Source organism: Numida meleagris, chromosome 1, assembly GCF_002078875.1.
Source record: "Numida meleagris isolate 19003 breed g44 Domestic line chromosome 1, NumMel1.0, whole genome shotgun sequence".
NCBI classification, from domain to species: Eukaryota; Metazoa; Chordata; class Aves; order Galliformes; family Numididae; genus Numida; species Numida meleagris.
Window position 1 is genome coordinate 35,288,114 of NC_034409.1, and position 21,514 is coordinate 35,309,627.

Sequence of the window (21,514 nt, forward strand, 5' to 3'; positions counted from 1 at the left end):
AATTCCTAATTGCAGTGGGCTATTGATGGATGCTTTGTGTTCACTTCCAGGGTGTGCTCGAAGAGAATACTGATCTCTGGGCTTCTCAATCAGAAATGCAATACAGCTGGGACAATTTTCTTGTAAAGGTATGGGAAAGTACCAGGATTGCAGCCCATGACAGATAGCAGGATAGCTTTACAGGCTTCATTGAGCATAAAATAAAACAGCTACAACATCTCTTTAGAAGAAAGAAAATATTTTGCCATGAATTTTTAATGCAGTTATTGGTGGAAAAGAGATACATATTCAAATATTATTCATGATATTTTCATTTCCCGTACAGAAAGTTAGACTCATTACCAAAATACTGAACTGTTTAAGGTTCCGCCTATCAGACTGTTTCCTAGGTGGGAAGATAGCAGGATATATTTTTTTCCTGTTTACATTCCCTTCATAAATCTGAACAGTAAAAAGCAGCTGACTCTGAAAGGTATTTGATATGGTTTTGCCCACAGATGTAGCAGCAGATCTTTGGCAGGAGAACCACTGACAGATTTAATTAGAGTCCAATTCAAAGAAACAAATGGAATTGTCTACCACAAAGTGGTGTTTGTACCCAGAGGCATTACTGCTACACTTGCGCTCAGGACCAAATAGCTTGCTGGTGCTGCAGTGTGACTGTGGCAGTGATTCTGTTCCATCCTCACACATCACCTTGCAGCTAAGTTGCACAGCTTAGAGTGAGCTCCCAGACACTTGTGTTCTGTTCAGGTGCATGACTGCATTCTCCACTGGGGATCCATCCTGGCCCCCCGCCTTTCTGGATCCTGGTTCTGCTCAGGTGCATTCTGAAGTGAAAAAAAAAGAAGCCAAATAATTACTTCTGCTCAGAGTGACCTGAACTGGAAAATGGAAGCTTCCTTCAGAGCTACCATCTGGGCACATACAAGGAGGTATATGTGTCCTGTCTCCTCAGAAGCACTCATGTCTTCAGCAGTAAGTGTACCTTCCAAAACATTTAAGAATGCAAAGAATCACCAAGAATGCAAAGAATCACCAAGAGCAGTGTCCTAGCAAATCCCTACCCTGTGCAGCCTAGTCTGGTGCAAACTTTGTCTTTAATGGCTTGAGATCTCATCTAAGAAACTGTAAGAAAATTTTAGCAATGGAAACTACAGCTATTTTATGATCTTCCTGGTAATACATGAGAACAGACACACTGCTGTATGGATACATATATAATACCAATTCAGTACACATGTAACTTACTATATGCTAACATGTGGCATACTATATATGCTAGGTGTAATACAGAGCTAACTGTACGCACAACGGTGTATGAAATGCATCTCAGAGCTCTTAGGTTCAGTTTTGCTTGACATTGTTGGCATGTGGCATGGCTGTCGAGGCTCCCTTTATAGTCAGTGAAGAGAAAGAGGCTTTTCTGGGGTCTCTTTCATCTTGCCCTACAGAAGACCCCAAAAGTAGGCCAAGTAAACCTCACCCTAGAAGTGCCTCTCTTCTTGGACTGTAAAGGGAACCGGGGGCGACTGCAGTAAAGAGGTCAATGTCTGAGTTACAGGTTTAAAAATAGAGTTGCTAAATTCCACCCATGCAGTTCAGATAAGGGAGGCAAAGTGAAGCAGGTCAGAAGGCGTTTGATGTGTTCGGTCTGGTCGGTTATCCTTTAAAACCACTCCAATTTCACAGTGCTGTCTCTCAGCAACAGGGTCCTAAATATGGAAAAACGCTTTAATTAGCTATTGATACAGCAGAGCTTAGATCTGAGGAGATCAGAGCCCCTTTGTGCCAGATACTGCACTAGGAAATGATGGGAGACAACACAGTTCCAGCAAGAGTGTAGGCTCAAGAACAGGAGATAGAGGAAACGCAGAAAGAAGTCACTCACCTATTAATGTTGCATGGGAAGTCAGTGCAGTAAAATGGGGTAAAGATCTGAAAGAAATCTGTATTAACATTTTTCTGCCTGCACCTGGCAAGTCACAGGGAGGATCTGGCCTCTGGGATGCGCACTTCTGAAGGCTTCCTGGGGCAGTAGTGGTGCAGGAAGTCTCTGTAACTGTGCCACAAGTCTGCACTTGACGCAGTGAGGACACACATGACTGAAGGAATGAGACTGATCAGAGCAGGAGCTGCAGCAGGGGAAGGGCCTGGGGAACGGGGTGAAAGAAAATCCCCAGGGCAGTGTGGGGTAGGGAGCTGGGGCCGAGCTGATACTGTGGGGAGCAGGCACAACAGCGGTGTGCTAACTGTCCTGAGCTTTACAGAAAACACATGGACTCAATGAACCTGATGCTGTTGCTTTCGGAGCCTGAAGGGATTTGCAGGCACGATGTGGTCAGAGCAGTTTGAAGCAGAAGCAATTTTGGTAGCAGTGCTTTGAGCTAAAGAGCAAAGGAAGGAAGTTGCATAAGGAGGAGTATGGCACAAGAATAAAACCATGGCCTTTGGCAGGGCAAGGTGGTTGAGGGTGGACATCAAACTGAATGTGAGGCAGCAATGTGCCCTTGCCACTAAGAAGGCTTATGGTATTCTTCACTGCATTAGGCAAAGCATTGCCAGCAGGTCAAGAGAGGTGATCCTTCCCCTTGATTGGGCATTGATAAGGGCATACGTGGGGTGCTGTGTCCAGTTTGGGGCTCCCAGTCCAAGAGAGACATGGATGTACTCCAACTCAGGGTAATCACAGTGATGAAGGGCCTGGAGCACCTCTGCTGTGAGGAGAGGCTGAGAGAGCTGGGACTGTTCTGTCCGGAGAAGAGGAAGCTCGGGAGGGATCCTGTCAATGTGTACAATTACCTGAAGGGAGGGGTGCAAAGAGAATGGAGCCAGGCTCTTTTCAGTGGTGCCCAGTGCCAGGACAAGCGGCAGTGGGCACAAACTGGAGCACAGGAGGTTCCCTCTGAACACCAGGCAGCACTTCTGTGCTGTGCAGGTGAATGAGCACTGGCACAGGCTGCCCTGAGAGGTTTTGGAGTCTCCTCCCTGGAGATCTTTCAGAGTTGCCTGGACATGGCCCTGGGCACCCTGCGCTGGTGGCCCCGCTGGGCAGGGACTGGAGCAGATGGACCCAGAGGGCCCTGTCAACCTCAGCCACGCTGGGATTCTGCATTGAGCTAGAATCTGTTGTGAATATGTGATTATTTTTTTAGTCTTGTTTCAGTAAGGAAAAAAAGGTTGATAACCTGGAGTTACACCCGAGTTGTAATTTCTGAACTATGATTTTTCCATTCAGTTTCAGAACCAAAAAATAAAAAAAAAAAATTAAAAATCTGTTATTTACACAGCCCTAAACTTCACTCTCCATATGTTGCAGAAAAAGTATAGTTTAAGAGCAGCTTGTCTGATCACCCTCTAGTCCCTGCCAAATGCTGGCTGCCTGGATTGGGGTCTCCCTATATGCAGGAGGTGACTAATTGCCCTTCATTTATTTTGCAAAGATGCTTTTATTGTTACACGGAGTTGCCATCTGTCCACCTTGGAAGAGAGTCCCTGAGGATTTTAATCCTCAGTGGTATCGCTTCAGGTGCCTCTCCAAAGGGCAAAGATTGGCCTACTTTCTTCTCTGCACAATGCAGACTTCTCCATCAGATGAGTTCTGAGTGAAAGACTTACCCTGAATGCCTCGATCACGCTTTGCCTCCTCTGTGAAGGGGCTGTGTGAGAGAGGGATTCAGCCACATTTAGATTTTCTGACAAATTTAGTTTTAGGTCAGCTTCTTCCTTTCCTGCTTTCGTTTCTTATTCCTTCCCTGAAACCTTTTCTTTTTTATTTTTTGGAAAGTGACATAGACTGATCATACAGAACTCTTCCTTTTGAAATGATAATTTGACACTTCTTTTCAAAGATGTCTAAGTAAGGTATTTAGAGTTACTGGAAATCTTCCTTCCATCTTTTTTCTTTTTTCTCTTTCTATATATTTTTTTTAATTAGTCAAAAGCAATTAGCTAAACTGGAAACAAATTCCTGAACAATATCCATTCCATCAGAAAGAGCGTTTTCCAGCCACTGTTGCATTTACATATGCACACACAAAGCCAAGTGAATCCCCAAAGCTGCTGCTTTATGTAAGGCATATTTTCCTTCTGTCATTTCTGCGTGGATGACTGCATATGTGGGATTTTTTTTTGTAACAGGGATAATGATTAGAAGTAGCCTTCATTTGCATGCTTTGTGACTTTTGCAGTCAGGACTGCAGTGAGCAGAGGAGGGATGTGGCTCAGGATAACTGCTGAACACACCCCACTCTGCTCTTTGTGATTTACAGCATTCACACAGTGAAACCTGCAGGGCTGGTTAGCTCAGTGTGGCTCCCGACTGCTTGCAGCCAGCACCGGCAGAATAAACTCCAAAGCAGAAGACAAAAGGAGAGCCATGGAGCGGTGACAAAATCCAAGCATGTGGATGTGGTGCTGACCTGGGCTGGCAGTGGCCAAGAAGCCGCCACTGCCCACTGCTGTCCTCAGTGCAGGCGACAGGGTGCTGGACCCAGTGGGGAGGTGGCTGGACCCCGACTTCAGCTCGACTACAGGCCTTAAAAAGGACTTTGCTGCAACTGTCTGCGGAAGGAATGGTCTGGAAGCACCTCCTGTGCTGTCACAGCGCCGACCAGAGCTGCATGGCCTGGCTGCCTCGCGGCCGTGCAAGGCCACCTCATCACACCCACCTGTGCCATGTGTCATAGTGGCAGAGCTGTGACTTGGGACCACCCTGTGCACCCTGCAGCTGCTGTGGTTGCCCCAGCACTCTCTGGAAGCTGCAGGAGCACAGGGCCCATGCATGGGGTGCCTGGGGCAGGCAGCTGCGAGAATGCAGCCGAGCACACTACTGGCCTTGTACCCAAAGTGTCCCTTCTCTGTGCTCCAATTTACCCAGCTGGACGTAAGATTATTTAGCTCTCTCTGTGGGTTTCTAGCAGAAGAATTTAGTATTTACACTGTGAGGAAAATGTTATGAAATGCTTTTGAATGAGCAGATGGAATGGCATCCACTCGAGGCCTGCTTATTTTCTCTCTTGGCCTTTTGGAGTGTTGGACGATAATTTAATGTTATCCATGACACCTGGCAGTGTTAAGCAGATTCCCATTTTATTCAGGTTCGATCACTGCATTTGCAGGGGCCCAGGGAAGAGCAGAGCTCCAGGCTGCCAGGAGCAAGAGTTCAGCCAGGCCTGGATGGGAGCCAGGACATCTCCAGCTCCAGCGCATGGAACACCAAACCGGTGCCGGGCTCCGAGCTCCTGCCAGAATACTAGCCTTAATGCAGCTGCTTCTGTTGCTTTTATTTCCAACCAGTCCTGCCCACTGCCATACAGATTGCTTGGAGGAACAACGTCTGAGATGAGGGATCCTAAATAAACTTAACAGCATGGCTTCAAATTTAACAGTTGTGGGTACTGTACTATTCCTTGTGCTTTAGCAATACTCCTATTATAAAGACATTTACTCAGTTCCCTGGGGAGAACATGATCAAGTTTTACTCTGAGATACTCAGCAAATGTGACAGTGCTAAATGGAATGGTTTTCAGGCAAGAATAAAGCCAGCTTTAAGCGTGGCAGAAGGAGGGAGAGAATGAAGGGGGGAGAGAGAGAGCAAATTTATTATTACAGCTGATCACATATGCTGTCTCAGAGGAGATGATATGAAAGACATGGAACATCATTTGCACTAATTAGAAGAGCAGTGTCACCCTGATGTATAAATATTTTAGATTTCAACACATGTACTGTAGAGGTCATCAGCAGAAGGCCTGAAGAGCAGAGCATACCATGAAGTAGAAGCAGCTGTTCGCACTCTGGTATTCCTGATAGAGAACACACACAGCACCAATAGATCGAGTACCCTTCAGGGAAATCTTCCTAAAACAATGGGAAAGACAGAAGGTAAGGAGAAGAGAAAGATCTCCAAGCCAGAGAACGAGTTCGGAGGGGAAAACTCACTGTTACCTGGGAGTGTGTAAGGGCCAGATGGGATTACCAAGGTTGCCCTTTAGCAGGTACACTGAAAGCAATGGAATCTTAATGTGCTTGTTGGCATCTCCCACCTCTCTGCAAGTCATTATTTCTGACTGCTGCTTATTACAGCTGCCTGTTTCAGGTTTTCCCCTTGGCACAGTCTGTTCTGTGTTTTCAATTTCCCTTCTGTAAAGCACTTATATCCAGCTTACTTAGCACCACTTCTCACCTAAACACTAGCCACTAACCCCTCTTTTTGAATGATCTGTTTGGTAATTGATAGGGTTGTACCTGTAAAATGAGCTTCTCCCTGCCACAGACAGGGACTGCTAATTCAGGACAATTGCCATCTCCTTAATGGAAATTCCAATAGGTTCCACAAGAGCCTTTGCTGGTCTCTGTGGATTACAGTTTCTTCTATTTTCTGCTGGAAGACCAGTCTGTAAAGACTAATTTTAAAAGGATTACCTGTTTTACAGTCTGATTTCCAGTTGAAATTAGTAGGAAAGAAGTTGCATGGCTCTCAGCTGGAATTTGCTGTGAGACACCCAACTACTTCAGCTCCAGAGGCTGTTTCTAACAAATCCTGCAGGGTGAATTTGGTTTTACAAAAAATCTACCCAACAAAATTAGAAGATAGATGCAAAAGGTCAAGTTCTTGCTCCACCACACCTTTCTCTGTTAGGCCTTCCCCCAGAGAATCGTGTCATCCCCTGCCTGTGTTCCTGCCTTCAGCTGAGCCTGTTCCGCAGAAAACAATACACTAACCTTGGTGGAGAGGAAAGTAGTTCATAATAGGAGGGAAAATCGGTATCAGATTAAACAAATTGCTTTCTCAGTCTCTGCAGCTGTCTTGGCTATGTTCTTTATGAGATAGGTTTTTCATTAGCTGTGTTGGCGCAACATAACGCCTTGAAGAAGCTGATGCTGAAGGTGCATGGTGAGAACACGGGGCTCCCAGCCAGCCGCCCTGCCCTGCCAGCAGCGCTCGTACAGCAGGCAGGGACGGCTTCCTCGGGCAGCGTTTGCTGAATGGGCACGGAGGCTAGCAGTGCATCCAGAGAGACTGGTGCTTATCTGGCAGCATGCTTCATCCCCTTGGTGTTACACCATACCGAATTCCTCTTCCTTCAGCCTTATTCATTTCAATCCAAGCACCGCAGAACAGTCCTAAATGCCATGTGCTGCATGGCATGGGGCTGCCCAGGATAAGACGTTGCTGAGGTGGAAGAAAAATGCTTGATAAGCTGAACTGGCTGGGGCTAAGAGATGAACCTAGGAAGCAGGGACAGGAAATACCACCTGAGAAGCCTGTTTCAGTAATTAGATTTCCCTAAACTGCAGCTCAACTTAGTCCTCAGATGGAAAGTGTCCTGCTTGTTCCACCGGTGTTAGAAGAGGTCACAAGCCTTTCTAAAAAATTCAGAAAAGCATAGAAAACAACGGCAAAAGCATCAGGAATAAGCATGTGACTCCTACCAGGTGTTTGTCTCATCGGTTCTTCAAGATGGCAATTGGACAGTCCACCACTAGGTTACCTTCGAGATCAAACAGTTTTGTACCATGCAGCCTGACTTTTTTGTTGTAGATTAAGAGTTTTGTCATGCGTATTCTTATCTTTTTAATACTACGTGTAGGGATCAGGTTATTCTTCTCTTCGCTGCAACAGATGGAAATATCCCGTTCTCTAAATTAAAAAGAAAAAATCCCCAAACAGCTGTTCTCCGTGTGCCTTTTACCTCCTACAAACTGTGAAAGAAAACATATCAGCGAATACCTTTCCTTGTAGAAACAGGCTCACTTTGCAAATGGGGTGGCTCAAGCATATGTCACTTGCCTATGATGACAGCAACCTGAGAAACGGCAGTAATCTGACCACTTCTTGTCATGTGAAACGAGGCTGTTTGCGCTGGATGAGATCCGATTTTCTCAAAGCCACCTCAGCTGTTACTCATCACTTTGTGCTCTTTGAGATGGCCACAAATAGTCTGATTGTTCACTTTTCTGGCTTGATAATTCAGTGACTTATGGTCCACGCTGAGTAGGGGGCAGGCTCACCCTCTTTCCGCCCCATGGAAGCTCACTGCGCCGTCACAATTCTTTCATATCAATCGAAAACAGCTTCAGTGTCATCTTGGCCAGCTCCCTCAGGACGCTGGGGCGGATTTCCCTAGGAGCAGCCAATCAGAACATATCCAGTTCACCCAATTGCTTTCTAACCTTTTGTTTTCCTTTTCCAACAGGAGTTTTTGTATTTTGTCGCAGGTGTTAATTGCATCAGTCACTTTAACAAGTGATCTCTTTTAATTTTACTTACACTTTACCCTCTTCAGAGTACTGCTGAAATGTCAGCACTGTAACCTTGCAGTCTAATGCTCAGCCCTCCAGTGTGCACAGTGCCCCACTTTATGGTAGATCATCCCTGAAATACAACTACGCATCAGTTATTTCAACTGTGAGACCCTGATAGATGTCCTAAAGCTACACTTAACACCTGAGGCTCTTTGCCTTCTTGTGTGCCTATGTGGCACTTCAAGAGTCCATGGAGCGTGGAATGGCCATACAGCGATATCAGAAGAGGTCACACTGGCAGCTTCCATTGGAAGCAGCCTGTCAAGTCCAGCAATGAAGCCCATCTCAGGTTTTCTATATTTAAGCCCTGAAAATATCCAAATATACAACTACCATAATTAATCCTTTTTCTTTGTCACTGAAGATCTGTGTACATTGCCTCTGCTCGACCTTCCCCATGGCAAGATTTTTCTGTGGAGGACATACAGTACTCTCCTGTCCACTGCACTCCTGGCTAAGGGCTGTCTTAGACCTTTGAGTTCTCTGTTCCATAAAGATTCCTGGAAAGATTGTTTTCTTAGAGTTCTGCCATTTCCTTTCATGACCGTATGCGATTACCTTGCGATCATCTGGTACCTTCGGATTGCTCATGCTTGAGAGCAGAAGCACCCAAATTCCATCCAGGTATCATTGCTGTCTCACTCCGACACCATGTACTTCATTACAAGCAGTAGTGCTTTATCTGACTTACTGAATAGTATGGGCAAAAGCCTTAATCCTAACCAGGATCCCCCACCTCAGATGGCACACACACAGGAAACTGAGCTGGTTTTCTCATCTCCTGGAGCTTTTAAATAAATCTGAAGAAGGGGAGTGTATGACAAAGGTGGAGCAGGCAGAGAAATGGCAAAGGATAACGAGTTGTATACATTGACTATAAGCATAAGGTGTGACTCCTAATTATTTCAAAACATTTAAAAGCTTTGATAAAAAGGTGGTCAGAAGTATTGTTGATTTCCATTAGTGGATTCTCTTTTGATTATTTACAACAGTGAACTGGATATTAAATGAGAGCCATCTGTAACAAAAGGCACAGGGACCTTTGTAGGAACAGCCAGACAAAGGGCAGTCCTGGCTGGCAGCTCACTTAGAATAGAGATGCCAGCTGCAAAAGGAAAACTGTTCTGATGAACAAGAGCAGGTACGGAGAGAGGAGAAGAGCGGAATGTCTCAGTGCTGTGATCAGTGCACACCATTCGGTGTATGGACTTGGCTGGAAGTCAGGGATACATTTGCCTGTTACCATGTTGAGAGAGCAAAACTAAGTCCCAGATGTCAAGCATATCTGTCATTGCCAAAAGGGAGTGTCTTGTCTGATGTCAGGGCTGCTTTGGAGGTAACATAAATGAGTCAATTTATTAATTGGGAAAGTCCATTTCATTTCTTCTTCTCGTTTTGATGGGTTCAAATAAGATATTTTAGGCAAGTTCTAATCTGTCTTGGGATTTTGGGCGGTGAAAGGTACTAGAGATTGTGATATCAGCTGTTTCTGCACAGAGGATTTTGTATGGAAACCTTGATGCTCTTGGATCAAGATCCAATGGAGACAAGTCTCATGATTTTGCAGCCAAGTGAAAAACACAGTGTTTCCTCGGTGCAGACATTCCTTCACCCATCAGCCTTCTAACATTAAGTCATTTCTTGTTTCTGAAATAGTAGATTCTTTTTGGGCAGCATTCCTGCTATCCATTGAAAGCAAAGAGTTGTTGCCGCCAGTATTCAGGCTGAGTTAAAATGGGATTGGCACAGAAGTTGGGTTGAAATGACCTATGCAGATAACTTGATTTGGCAGAGACTGAGGTGCTGTTTATAGTCGCATTAAGAAGCATGAGAATGGAGGGGTGGAGCTCCCCCATGGGCTTGTGGAGACGTGGGAGAGGGAACAGAGAAAGGCAGGAGGAGGAGACTCGCCCCTTGGCAGCCTCAGGCAAGGAGTCAAGCTTGTGAAGGAGCAGCCTAAAGGCCAGAGCTGCCGAGAAACACCCAGCCTCCTGCACAAAGAAACGCTCATCTGTGTTCCTCCGTCTTTCCCACAGCACAGCAGTGCCTGTGAAAAACTACAGCAAGTTAGCCAAGGCACGACAATTTTAAAGCTGCCTTCAACACGCTTGTAATGTATTCAGCTGGGCTTTCTCTACCACAGAGTGAGTGTTCTGAAAAGCCTGGGACCCCAGAAGCTATCCACATGATTTTTGCTTGAAGTTGTATGTTTAGGAATGTTTTATTAGTAAAACATGTTTTGGCAACACCAGTGGGGTTTGGAGGCTCGCTGGGCTGCCCACAGGTATGGAAAGCCAAACCTTGCCTCAAAACAGAGAGAAAGATGACGTGAAAAGTGCTTGGAAAAAAACAGCCGCAGCCAAGTCTGTACGATGCAAACATACGTACTCACATGCAAAAGTGTAATTTTCCTCCAGCAGAGATTTGGCACGGGCAGATTAAACTGGTGTGTCCTGCCAGCACTTCAAACAAGCATGCTCACATGCCTCATGGAGGCAAATGAGAGAAGTGGGACTTCAGCTGTTTCCATGCGAGACTGTGCATATATACACATGCGTATGAACTCAGGGAAAGAAAACACACACATGTAACTACGTATATGCACATTTATACATGTGAGCGTGTGTCTGTGTGCATATTTACATGGCTCATGCCTGAGCTGCCATCTGCAGTGGCCAGGGCGCAGCCACCCAAGCCAGGTGCTGGCAGGGGGAGGGAGGAGGAGGGAGGCTGTAGCGGGAGCCCTGCATGTTCCTCACTCAGTGTTCCAGCACACGTGGAAATGTAGCTGAATTTGGCCCAGAGCAGAAGCTGATGGGCATTGTTTCCTTGTTATTGTGCCACTAGGGGAGGGCAAGGGGCAGAAGAGAGAAGGGGCAAGCTGAAACATGTGGAGTTTTACCACACTGAAATGAGAGGGAAATCCCAAGCAGGGATCATCCTGAGAGCTGATGGGGTTGGCAAGATGTGCAAGGAAGATGATGTTAACATGCATGGTTTGTATGAGTCAGACAAGGATAATAGAAATATTACAGTGCAGAAAAAATCGAGGCCAATGCACTCCTGATAGTGGAGATCACAGCTGCACACCCTTCTCTCCTCCCTGATTTATTTTTTGTTAAAAGAACCAAGCGAATCCTGTGGGGAAAAGCAGAGGACTGGGGAACATTGTAGGTTTCTCTCCAGGGCCATAGTGCAGCGGTGACATGAACGGCTGTGGTGAAGAAAGAAAGAAAAAAGGCACCAAGAAACAAATGACATGAGAGATGGGGGAGTGCAGAAGGTGTGAAAAGGACAGAAAGCATGTGGAAAGTCAACATAAGAGAGAGAGAAGGACTTTAACAGCAGTGAGATCAGAGATTTCTGTGGCTAGAGAACACAATATCTAAAAGAAGAAAGACAGAAGCCACAAAAGCTGGAGTAGGAGTGGTACTGAGGGCAGTTAGGTGAGTGTCACCAGTCTCCCTGGGATGAAGTGGCAAGTCAAAGGCCATAACATAAGCAGGTGGTTAATGGGTGGTGGGGATGTCTTGGCAGATGCTGAAGTTTTGAGGCCAGAGATTGTGAAAGAAGTGACACCAGAGGAATGGGGGAATTGCTGGCATGATTTCATAGAGGTTATATTTTTGCTGCTTATCTCCAGATGCAACTCATCCATAAAAACAAAATATGTTTTAAACACTGATGAAAAAAAAACAGAAATTTAGCTCAAGTCTCAATCTAAAATTGACATATCAAGAGCCTAAAAGCCAAACCACTAGTCTACTCTAAGCAATCAGGGATGAAAAAACAATGGCTCACATGAATATTAAGCTTATGACTTATTATGGCTGCACCTGTAAACCCAAATAATTTTTTTTTACATTTAAAAACACACAATTATGCTTATATTTGTACATTTAAAACAACTTTGCACAGAGCAAATCAGAACATTCTTCAAGTCTGAGATCTTAAATGAATATGCAGCCTCTGAATAGGCAGATCTGGCAGTTCTGAGTCTGATTCCCTACTCAGATGGATACCAAGGAGGAGTGCCTGTAAAATCTGGGCAATTGCATCAAAGTAAAATAGGTGTGAGTGAAAGGAGAATCAGTTCTTGAGGTACACAGAGGATGGCTGTAAACAGGGTGTCAACACATTTCCTCCTGATGCTGATACAAAGCCCTTGTTAACACAGTGTGATGACACTTGAATTGTCATGAAACCACGTTACTCATTTTCAGCAGAGGACAGATACATCAAGATTGAAGACACGATGAAAGTAGAACTATATCTGCTTATAATCATGCATGACCAGCTGCTCTGAAGCAGTAACAGCTCTGTGCATGGAAGCAGTGCACAGAAGCGATGAATGCGTATAGCTGCCTACAATAGGAGCACATTTAAATATTGAGCTCAAGCTGAGCAGCCTGCAGAATTGTCTTTTACAAATATAATATCATAAAAGGGAAATGGCTGATAGCTTTATGCTTATGCACACAAAACTGTGACAAGTATTTACATAGTATCTCACAAAGACAGTAAGACCAGAAGAGTGAGTGAAATAAAATGTCCCAGATAACTTGTCCCAGAAAATGTGCCTCAAACTTTAGATGCAATATGCCTAGCCTGAAAAACATGGATGAGAGATACAACAATCCTCAGAAACTTTGGCAGAGGCTTCATGCACAAAAACAAGTTAAAGTTTTAACAGTGCACTGCTGACTCATGAATTCAGGGGTAATGAACAAAGTGGCAGCTTCACTGAAAAAATATATATATATATATATATACAGCTAAATAGAGACTGATATCTAACTCCCAAGCTAGCCAACTGAAAATATGTCGTTAATTTTAAAAATGTATGGTTTGATCAAGGCTGCATACTATGAACTGTTTTGTTCTAGAAAAAGGGGTGCTCAGCTTGTGCTAGGAGAGTTAATCCTGTGAGGAACTTTCCAGCCGGCAGACATTTCATTATGTCATGGTGCTGGAAGCCATGCCATTGCCTAGTGTCACAAGCAACCTCTAAGCCAAGAGCAGAGCTATATTTGGAAATGTTTTTGATTTGCAGACAGTCTATTTTGTGTCATCCACAAAGCACAAGAAGGAAGATATTCCTGTCCGAAACAAAAATAAATTGGCCTTCTCCTTCAGACCAGTGTTTGAAATTTCCTGGTTCATTACGTGCTGAGCTGACTCTTAGCCAGGGGAGTGGTACAGTTATTTCGCTCTGAGGGAAGTTACCTATCTGCAGCCTATTGAAACTCTGGAGATATCTGTAAAGAAAAGTCTTACCAGAGAGGTATTTGAGAGATGCCTATGTTTCTTTCTCGACAAGAGAAGAAGAATAGAAGGCTTATTTATGCTAAGAACTGAACTTTAAGATGGTCAGTGTTGGCAGAGAGCACTACCACTTCCAGCTCCCCTGGTTATGTGTCAGGAAGATACAGGATATCCTCCAGACAGAATTTTGCCATGCTGTTCAACAGCCCAAAAACAAAATAAAACGATTTCTGGCAGAAAAATTACTGGATGGTATCCACCACAGCCTGTAACTGTGACCATTCCTAGAAAGTGGCTGCATAAAATCACAAGGCTGAATTTTTAGAGACTTACACCCTTCGTACTTCATAAAGAGCAGTGCCAAACATTTTTGCATTGTACAGCTGAGTTCATTTATGATCCAAATAGGTTATTTCCAATGACAAATCTAGTACCACACTCCAGTCAGTCGTGTTGGTGCCTGGAGATGTGCTATTTTGTGCTGTTCAACTTGACAGACTTTGGCATGAGAAGATCCAAGGAGAGAGAAGTCCCATAGTCAGCATTTTTGAGAAGAAATCTGCCCTGAAATTTGATAGCCATAACCTGAAACTCAACCATCATTTATGTACACATTCCTGCAATAGCTTCCTTAGATTTTATTCTTTGACTAGTTCATAGTTATTGAACAAATTTAATAATATACCAAATGAATGCGATTTCCTTGGTAGTCACTCCCACTATTAGTGTGCCCTCAAGATCCTCTGAATTTTAAAGTGCAATATTCTGATGTCTAAGTTATGCATCTCTAATTTGGGGCCACGATGTATCTACAGCTTCCAGTAGATACCTGGTTTATTTGCAGTGTGCTGGGCCAAAGCTCCTAGGACTAACCTTTAGCAAGGCAGAACTTCTGGTCTTCCTATCCAGCCCAAACAGGCAAAATATCATAAGTGCAGAAAGTATTTTTACCTGAATACCAGCCATCAGCACCAATTGCCACATGGACTGGAGGAGAAACTGCTGCATAACATGAAAGAAAGTAATAGAAGACAAGCAAATTCTTTGTGTCTGTGGACAACAAGGATGGCTGCCTTGGTGAGCGCCCAGAATGAGGTTGAGAGACAATCATATAGAAAGACAATATAAATCATATAGATCATATAGATAGACAATTTGGAGACAATCATATAGAAAGTCTGGTGAATGCACTGTCATAAATCAAGGCTTTTCAAGCTGTGCACCTCAAGACTACAGTTCCCAGCTATATTTTGGTCTGTACCTCAGAAGCACATCCCCAGACATGCTGTGACCATCTGCCAGAGTGCTGCTGGAGCCCCGTGATGGCTGGACAGCCAGGTCCTCCCCTGCCATGCCTGGTCACTATGTGGCCTGGCTCAATCCAAAACACTCAGATCCTCTGAGAACAAGGAAGGGATTCACTTGGAGACCTCTGGATCTTCCTCTCAAGTGGCAAGAACCCTTTTTGGCATGTTAGCACACATCTTGCTCTACTCTTGCTGACACCTGTGCCCTAAGGTGAGACAAGCTCCACCAGGGAGTCTCACAGCTGGTGGGACCTGTCTGCACCTGGGGCTCTGCTGAAGCCTGACCTATTGATGTATATGAAGAGAAAAGCCTGAGCAAACAGGACATGCTGTTATATTCTCTTATTTCCCTGTTATTTCAGGATAACATGACTGAATAACCAATATCATGTTATTAATTCGTAGCTACCTGCTGTGAAACGCATTTGTAATTTCTGTATTAGGCACATTAGATTCTCTTCTCCACATACCTTATTTCCATTCATGTTTCCCTAGTTTGCCCGTGGGCACTTGCAGCCTCATTCTCATTTATATTCATCTCTCTGTTGGCAGTGATGAGGGGTCTCAAAAAGGTCATAAATAAAGATTATAGCCTTTCTAAGGTTCTTCCTCGCTGCCACACTTGTGTGAAGGCCTGTGAAGTGGCTTCAGTGTTCCTTGTCTGGCAACGCTGGCAAGCAATGCTGGCATCAATCTGTTTCTACATATATATATATACATATATGTATATATAATCTTATTTAAAAGCATTTTGGCTTTTACTATGGCAGGTCCTGTGTTCAGGAAGGTTTTCTTTCCTCCGTCTGGAATTTTTTGAATGTGCATTGTCCAACTATGTGCAGTTACATCACGTACGTCACACATTTATAGGCCTTTACTCTCAATAGCTTTAAAGTGTGGCTCTGATACATTAAATATCATACAAAACATATACTAAGCTGATACTTAATCTTGTGTAAACACAGATTTTATTTCACTGGCCAGGTAAACAGTGACATAAAGAAAAATACATCTAACCTTTAACCTGACCAAAATGAAACTTATGTATTTCTCAGTGTTCAGCCCTGAACATCAAACAAATGAATTTATTCACTTTTGAATTTACTGTTGTGCTGCCAGAAGTGTTTTGGAATAATCAAGAACAAAAGAAATGGATTCCATCCTAATAAGTAACATTCACCTGAGCGTAACTCCTTTCATCCAATAGAATACAAAGGCACTCGGGCAGATCCAGTTCCATTGACACAGTCACATGAATAATCTCACTGAGCCTGGCTTTGCCCCACCTTTTATGCTCTGTATCTCTTTCGGTCTGTGACAGAGGCAGCAAAGTGTTTCTCCTCTCAGCTGCCTATGTTTTAATGCAGTGCCTAAAACCTCTGGTGCTGGTGTCATTAGGAACTAGAGTATCCCTGACAGAGTAAAATGAAATAGGATCAGATGTGAATGAGAAGCACTGAATGGAATCAGTTGGTCCCATGTTTCAGGGGAAACACCGTGGTGAATATGCAGAATATTATTACCAGTTTTACCATTATCGGAACAAAATAATCCTCTCCAGCTAAATCATGTTGCATACAAAGGCAATGTAGATTAGCTGTGAGATCAGGATGAAGTTAGTTACAACATCACGCATTTCATTTGGAATCAAGGTAAGAGTTATAAAAATAAATGAGATTATGCTCAGAAATAAATGGCTAATAGCTCTGGGAGGCACGATTTGTGTATCTACTGTTAATTTCTGAGTTACATATTTATTTTCTGCTATGGAGAGTGGAAAGTAAGCTAGCAGTCAGGCAGATTCAATAACGTGCCTTGGTTGGTGTTTTTTTATAACTTTTTTTTCGCATTGTCATTTTTCTCAATAATCACCACAGCCTGATCTTTCCAATTGATGCAAAGGTTGTTCTACCCAGCAGCAATCACAATACAATTTGCAAGCAGCAGGCAAAATGTGGCAAAATATTCTCCAGAAGCAAGAACAGTTAATGTTCATTCTGAAAAACAAACAAAAACAAACAAACAAAAATACATATATTCTGTGATGTTGTATTAATTCATCTTGAAATATTTATTATTTTTCTTGAATTTATACATTGTCAATCTTACTTTCTGTGTACTGACCACATGTAAATGATTTCCAGAAGGTATGTTGAGGAGCCCAAGGCCTTTGGTTATCTATGTGGGAAGCTGCAACTTGGTGACAGAGGGCACTCAAATCAGGCATAAGAACCTTCAGACAAGATCTAATTGCTGGAAGTTGAAGCTAGACAAATTCAGACTAGAAATAAAGTGTTGTAGCAATGGGGATAGTCACTGACATACAACACACGGGGCTGATGATGAATACTCCCCGTTGGAAATGAGACTGATTATTTTTCTTTAAGATATGCTCCATTTCAATCACTGGTTGGAGTCTAAAGAATGATTTCTTTTTTACTGAGTCCTAAGGCCTGTATTACACAGGACTTCAGAGAGGATGATCACTATAGAGCTGTCTGGACTTAAAATCTACGAATCTGTGCATTGAAACAGCTTTGAAATCAGAGTGCCAATAGATAGGTGCTTGTCCCAGGTGGATGCTGAGAGCTCTGGGATAATTTACATTTTGACCCATTTCTGAGATTTCGAGCTTCTGCTGTAGAATGTGCTCTTGACCCACTTTTGCAGTTGTCTCCTTTTCTGACAATAGCGGCCTTTTCTCATATCCTTTTCTCTGGCTTGCAGTTGAGATGCAGTTTTGCAAGGTGAACACTGAAGAGCTAGACTAGATTTGGAAGCTGGTCTTCAACTGTCTAACAAGAAAAATGCCTGTGGGCTGAAAATAGAATGGATAATCTAGATCCAGCTGATAGATTGGTTGACTGAGGATATCACAGCTGGTCTTCAAACAGTACAAGACTGATAAAAGAGCACTGATTAGGTGAGCTAGCAAGGTGAATGAAGCAGTAACAGAGGAGATCAGAGGTTGTGCAGCCTTGACTAATTCTTGTCTGCAGCTATATATGTTTCTCATTTCCCATCTTGTTAGATGTGTGCATTTGTGTCTTTTTGACAGATTGGATAGAAATGCAACACCTACAGGGAGATCTGACTTACCAAGCTTAGCTGTCAACTTTGTGTGTCATTCGTGTGTGACTGGAGATTCCCAGAGATCCACATAGTTCATTCCCTTCACCTCAGCAGTGAGACTGAGTCTCCCAGGGCAGTTCTCACATTCTGTAATATTTATAATATCAATCCATTCTTGTGCAGTCAAGGTCATCATTGCTTTTTGAAGAAGTTGTTTGTGCCTGGCAGATTCTTTGATATCACATATGAAAAGGGTACTCCATATGTTCTGAAAAAGTCTGCAGGAGCTGAGAAAGATTCTTTGGTACTACTAAATTGAGTAAGAAACCTTAACAGTAGCAAGCAGTCAGTTTACTCACTAAGAGCCCCCTGTTCCCAGGGCTCTACTCCACAAGCATGTCCATCTACCACATCAGCCCCCAGTTCCCTGTCCCCACTGTGCCCTGACTTGTTGCTGACAGGCCACAACAGACACTGAATTCCCTAGTTTCCCTCTCAATCTCATCATATCCTCCTCTATACCACATCCTTTCCCTGCTCCTGGCTTCCAGCACTGTTTGTAACACCATCAAAGACTGCAAAGCCTCAGAAATGAAAAGATGGGCAATCGTTGCCTGAGGGGGCAAAGTCACAGGCAGCTGAGGGCAGGAGGAAAGGTTAGGGCTTGTCGTGGATGTGCAAAGATGCTCTCTGCACGGCACCACAGATATTGGAGCCTCATGGAGGCTTGCAGTGCTCATGTTATTCTTGCCCAGGGCACTGCAGAAATTAGTGTCAGTCTCAAAGGAAACGTGCAACCCTTAAAGATACAACACTAATTTTTTTTTGCAAGCACAGGCTATATTTATTATGAACCAGTGATTAAGAAGTGGACATCACACCACTGATTTAAAATAGATGTTAAAGATGGAAATTTTAGAAGGTAATTTTGTTGATCTTGTGTTATATCACTGGGAACAGCAAAACAATGTTGAATTTCCTCATTAAAGATGAACAAAGAGTCCATTTGTAGAAAGATCTAGCAGGATTATGCTGATACTGAGCATTTCACTCAGGGCATAGAGTTTTACATTATGGGCTTACCAAAATGTCTGGTACTTCTGAGGCACTCTCATCTCAGGTCCTCCTTCTGTTATGAGCAAAGCGGCATCAGGATGTTCCATCTACATCCCCAGGATCTGTATCAAAATGGAAATTACACTCAAAGTCTATCCAGGGGAAGAAAATGGCAGTCTTGACATTTTATGATCCATATGGAAAGAAAGGGCTTAAGAATAGTGTTTCTGTTGCTTTCTATCTACTGAGGATGACAGCAGTCTTGCTGTTTTTCAAAGTTCTACATGGTTTGTTTATATCTAGGTGGAAAAAAGACAAAAACCAAGCAACCCTTGTATGACCTGTCTGGAGTAAGCTGACAAGCATACTGCATGGATGATTTATATTTAGAGCAAGGCCCAGAGGTGTCTAAAACAATCTACTTTTAGAAGCTGTCATATTCTAAATCTGCTCTTAAAGAAAGCTGGACCTCAGTGTTACTCTGTCATTAAAATACATAACAATACAGAGGAGAAGGCAACGCATGAGAGCAAGCGCGTAATGTCCAGGTTAGCGAGGCACCTGCTTTCACTGCTTTATGCCTGTAGATTAATGACTAAAGCAATTTTGTTCTTATTGTTCAGCTGTATGAATGGTATTTCTGCAACTGATGGACATACTTACACAAATTACTTCATTGATTGTAGGTGGCTGGATTTTTGCAAATTATCCCTATCTTATTTCATGTGCTGCTCCTGCAGAGCTGCTGCACTGGGTGCTGTTTTGTAAGCTGATGTCTTCCTCACAGCTGCTGGAACTACAGCATGTCCCCAGGGTATGTTGTCTGCCCAGGCTCCTGTACTGGTTCTTTATTACTTTGCTACCACTGTCATTTCAAAGAGTTCACATCACAGCGCTTGGGGAAGATGGGAAATGAAAAGGCCTCCTTGTGAGAGACTCAATTGCTTGAGGTGAAGGTTTTTATCTTTCTCAAGCAAACGTTTCTTCTCAACTGGAGGTGTGTTCACAGATGGCCATGCTTCATGGCTGAGACATTCTGTTGATCTTCCTGTTACACTTTCATGTAGATTTTTGAGGATATTTCTCCACAGTAGCAAAGAAAATGTTCAAATTTTCATGAGGATAGGTCAAAATAAATGAAGGAATTTTATTTATCTCTCCATGCTACTCTTTGTAGCAAACTTGTAAGCATTTACAGCTTTCTCTATAAAGGACATGAAGCAGTCAGGTGTCATGTCTTTTTCCCCCCAAGCTTTACTCAACATCTACCAACATCACAACAACCACTGTGAATGGTCTTCTTGTCAAACAGGTTCCTCTCCACTGCTTTGAGCTAGCAGTGAGCATGTGGGTTCTGTTATATTCAGCTAATGCCCTTACAGCACACTTGATGCTATGATATATGAATATTTGCTCAGAAGAATTCTTCTCAAGGAGTTGATATGTTTTGATCATTTCTCTTTTCATTTAAAAATACATACATACACATATGAAGAAATGATTTTCATCTGCACATACTTCTTTGCACTCCAACTTTCAGCTTGAAAAGAGAAAGCCCTTTTGAATTAAATGCCATGAGAAAACACTTGAGAATAGATCAAAATATTTTATAGTCTATTCTATAATATTCTTCCAGGATTTGGGAAAAACTGTGGAGAAGTGTGGACTTTCCACTCTAAGTCTTGGAAGCACTATGACTTTGGCTAAAAGCCAAAAGAGGAAAATTATATATAGAGAAAAGAAAAACAAATCAGCTATCCTTGGAAGAATTGTGCTCTATACTTATTCAGCTCCTGTGCCTCTGGCCCTCCAGTTTGCTTCCCCCGATTCTGGCATTTTGCTAATAGAGACTTTTATTTCAGGAAGAAAAGAGAGAGTAGCACATATTTATACTGAATTGCTTCACTAAAATGCCTGAGAGGAGCATTTGCTATGAAAAACAATTGTTTTAACTATCTTTTTGACAACACATATTGTCTTTCTGTTATGTTCAGAGGCGCTTTTCCATTTACTGAAGATGTCTTAGTTAGACCTATGCTGTAACCTCCCATCACACATGCCCTGTGTTACCTCTGAGAAACAGGCCATTTAGCACATGTCCCAGTCACCAGTCTGGCACGCCATTAAAACTTCCCAAAGAAGAAGACATATATTTCTTTTCAGTACACGCAACATCTTTTTGCTGCTTGGATGAATCTTTATGTGTCTAGTAGTTAAGGAATTCATTCCTTTGATTGTGCCATTTTGAAGTGCCATTACATTCACAAGCTCTGAATTTTTGTCAGCGTGCAATGGAGCACTTCCTGCTACACAGGTTATCTCACACTGACGCCTTTCTGAGCAACCACAAAAACCTGGCTGCCAGGGTGCTGCTGATTTTATAGCCCTCCACAACAACAAGAGGCATGGCAGTGGGAGGGGAGGACAGAAGCATATGGGAAGAACTTGCCCCTGCAATTGCTGACTGGATAAGGCTATCAAGTTGGGGGTGTGGGGAGAACCTA

At 43.3% G+C, this 21,514-nt stretch overlaps 1 long non-coding RNA gene across 8 annotated transcripts in view; it reads right to left on the reverse strand.

Annotated features, from left to right (window-relative positions):
• LOC110392773 overlaps positions 255-21,514 on the reverse strand; it is a 34,811-nt gene continuing 13,551 nt past the window's right edge. For 7 of the 8 annotated variants that reach the window (XR_002434607.1, XR_002434614.1, XR_002434610.1 and 4 more), the window contains 3 exons: positions 19,038-19,132; positions 17,982-18,101; positions 15,753-16,879 (listed from right to left, as the gene is read on the reverse strand). This is a non-coding gene — a long non-coding RNA (uncharacterized LOC110392773). Of the gene's footprint in view, positions 831-15,752; positions 16,880-17,981; positions 18,102-19,037; positions 19,133-21,514 lie in introns of those variants that run through there. The other variant, XR_002434613.1, reaches the window with a different exon arrangement.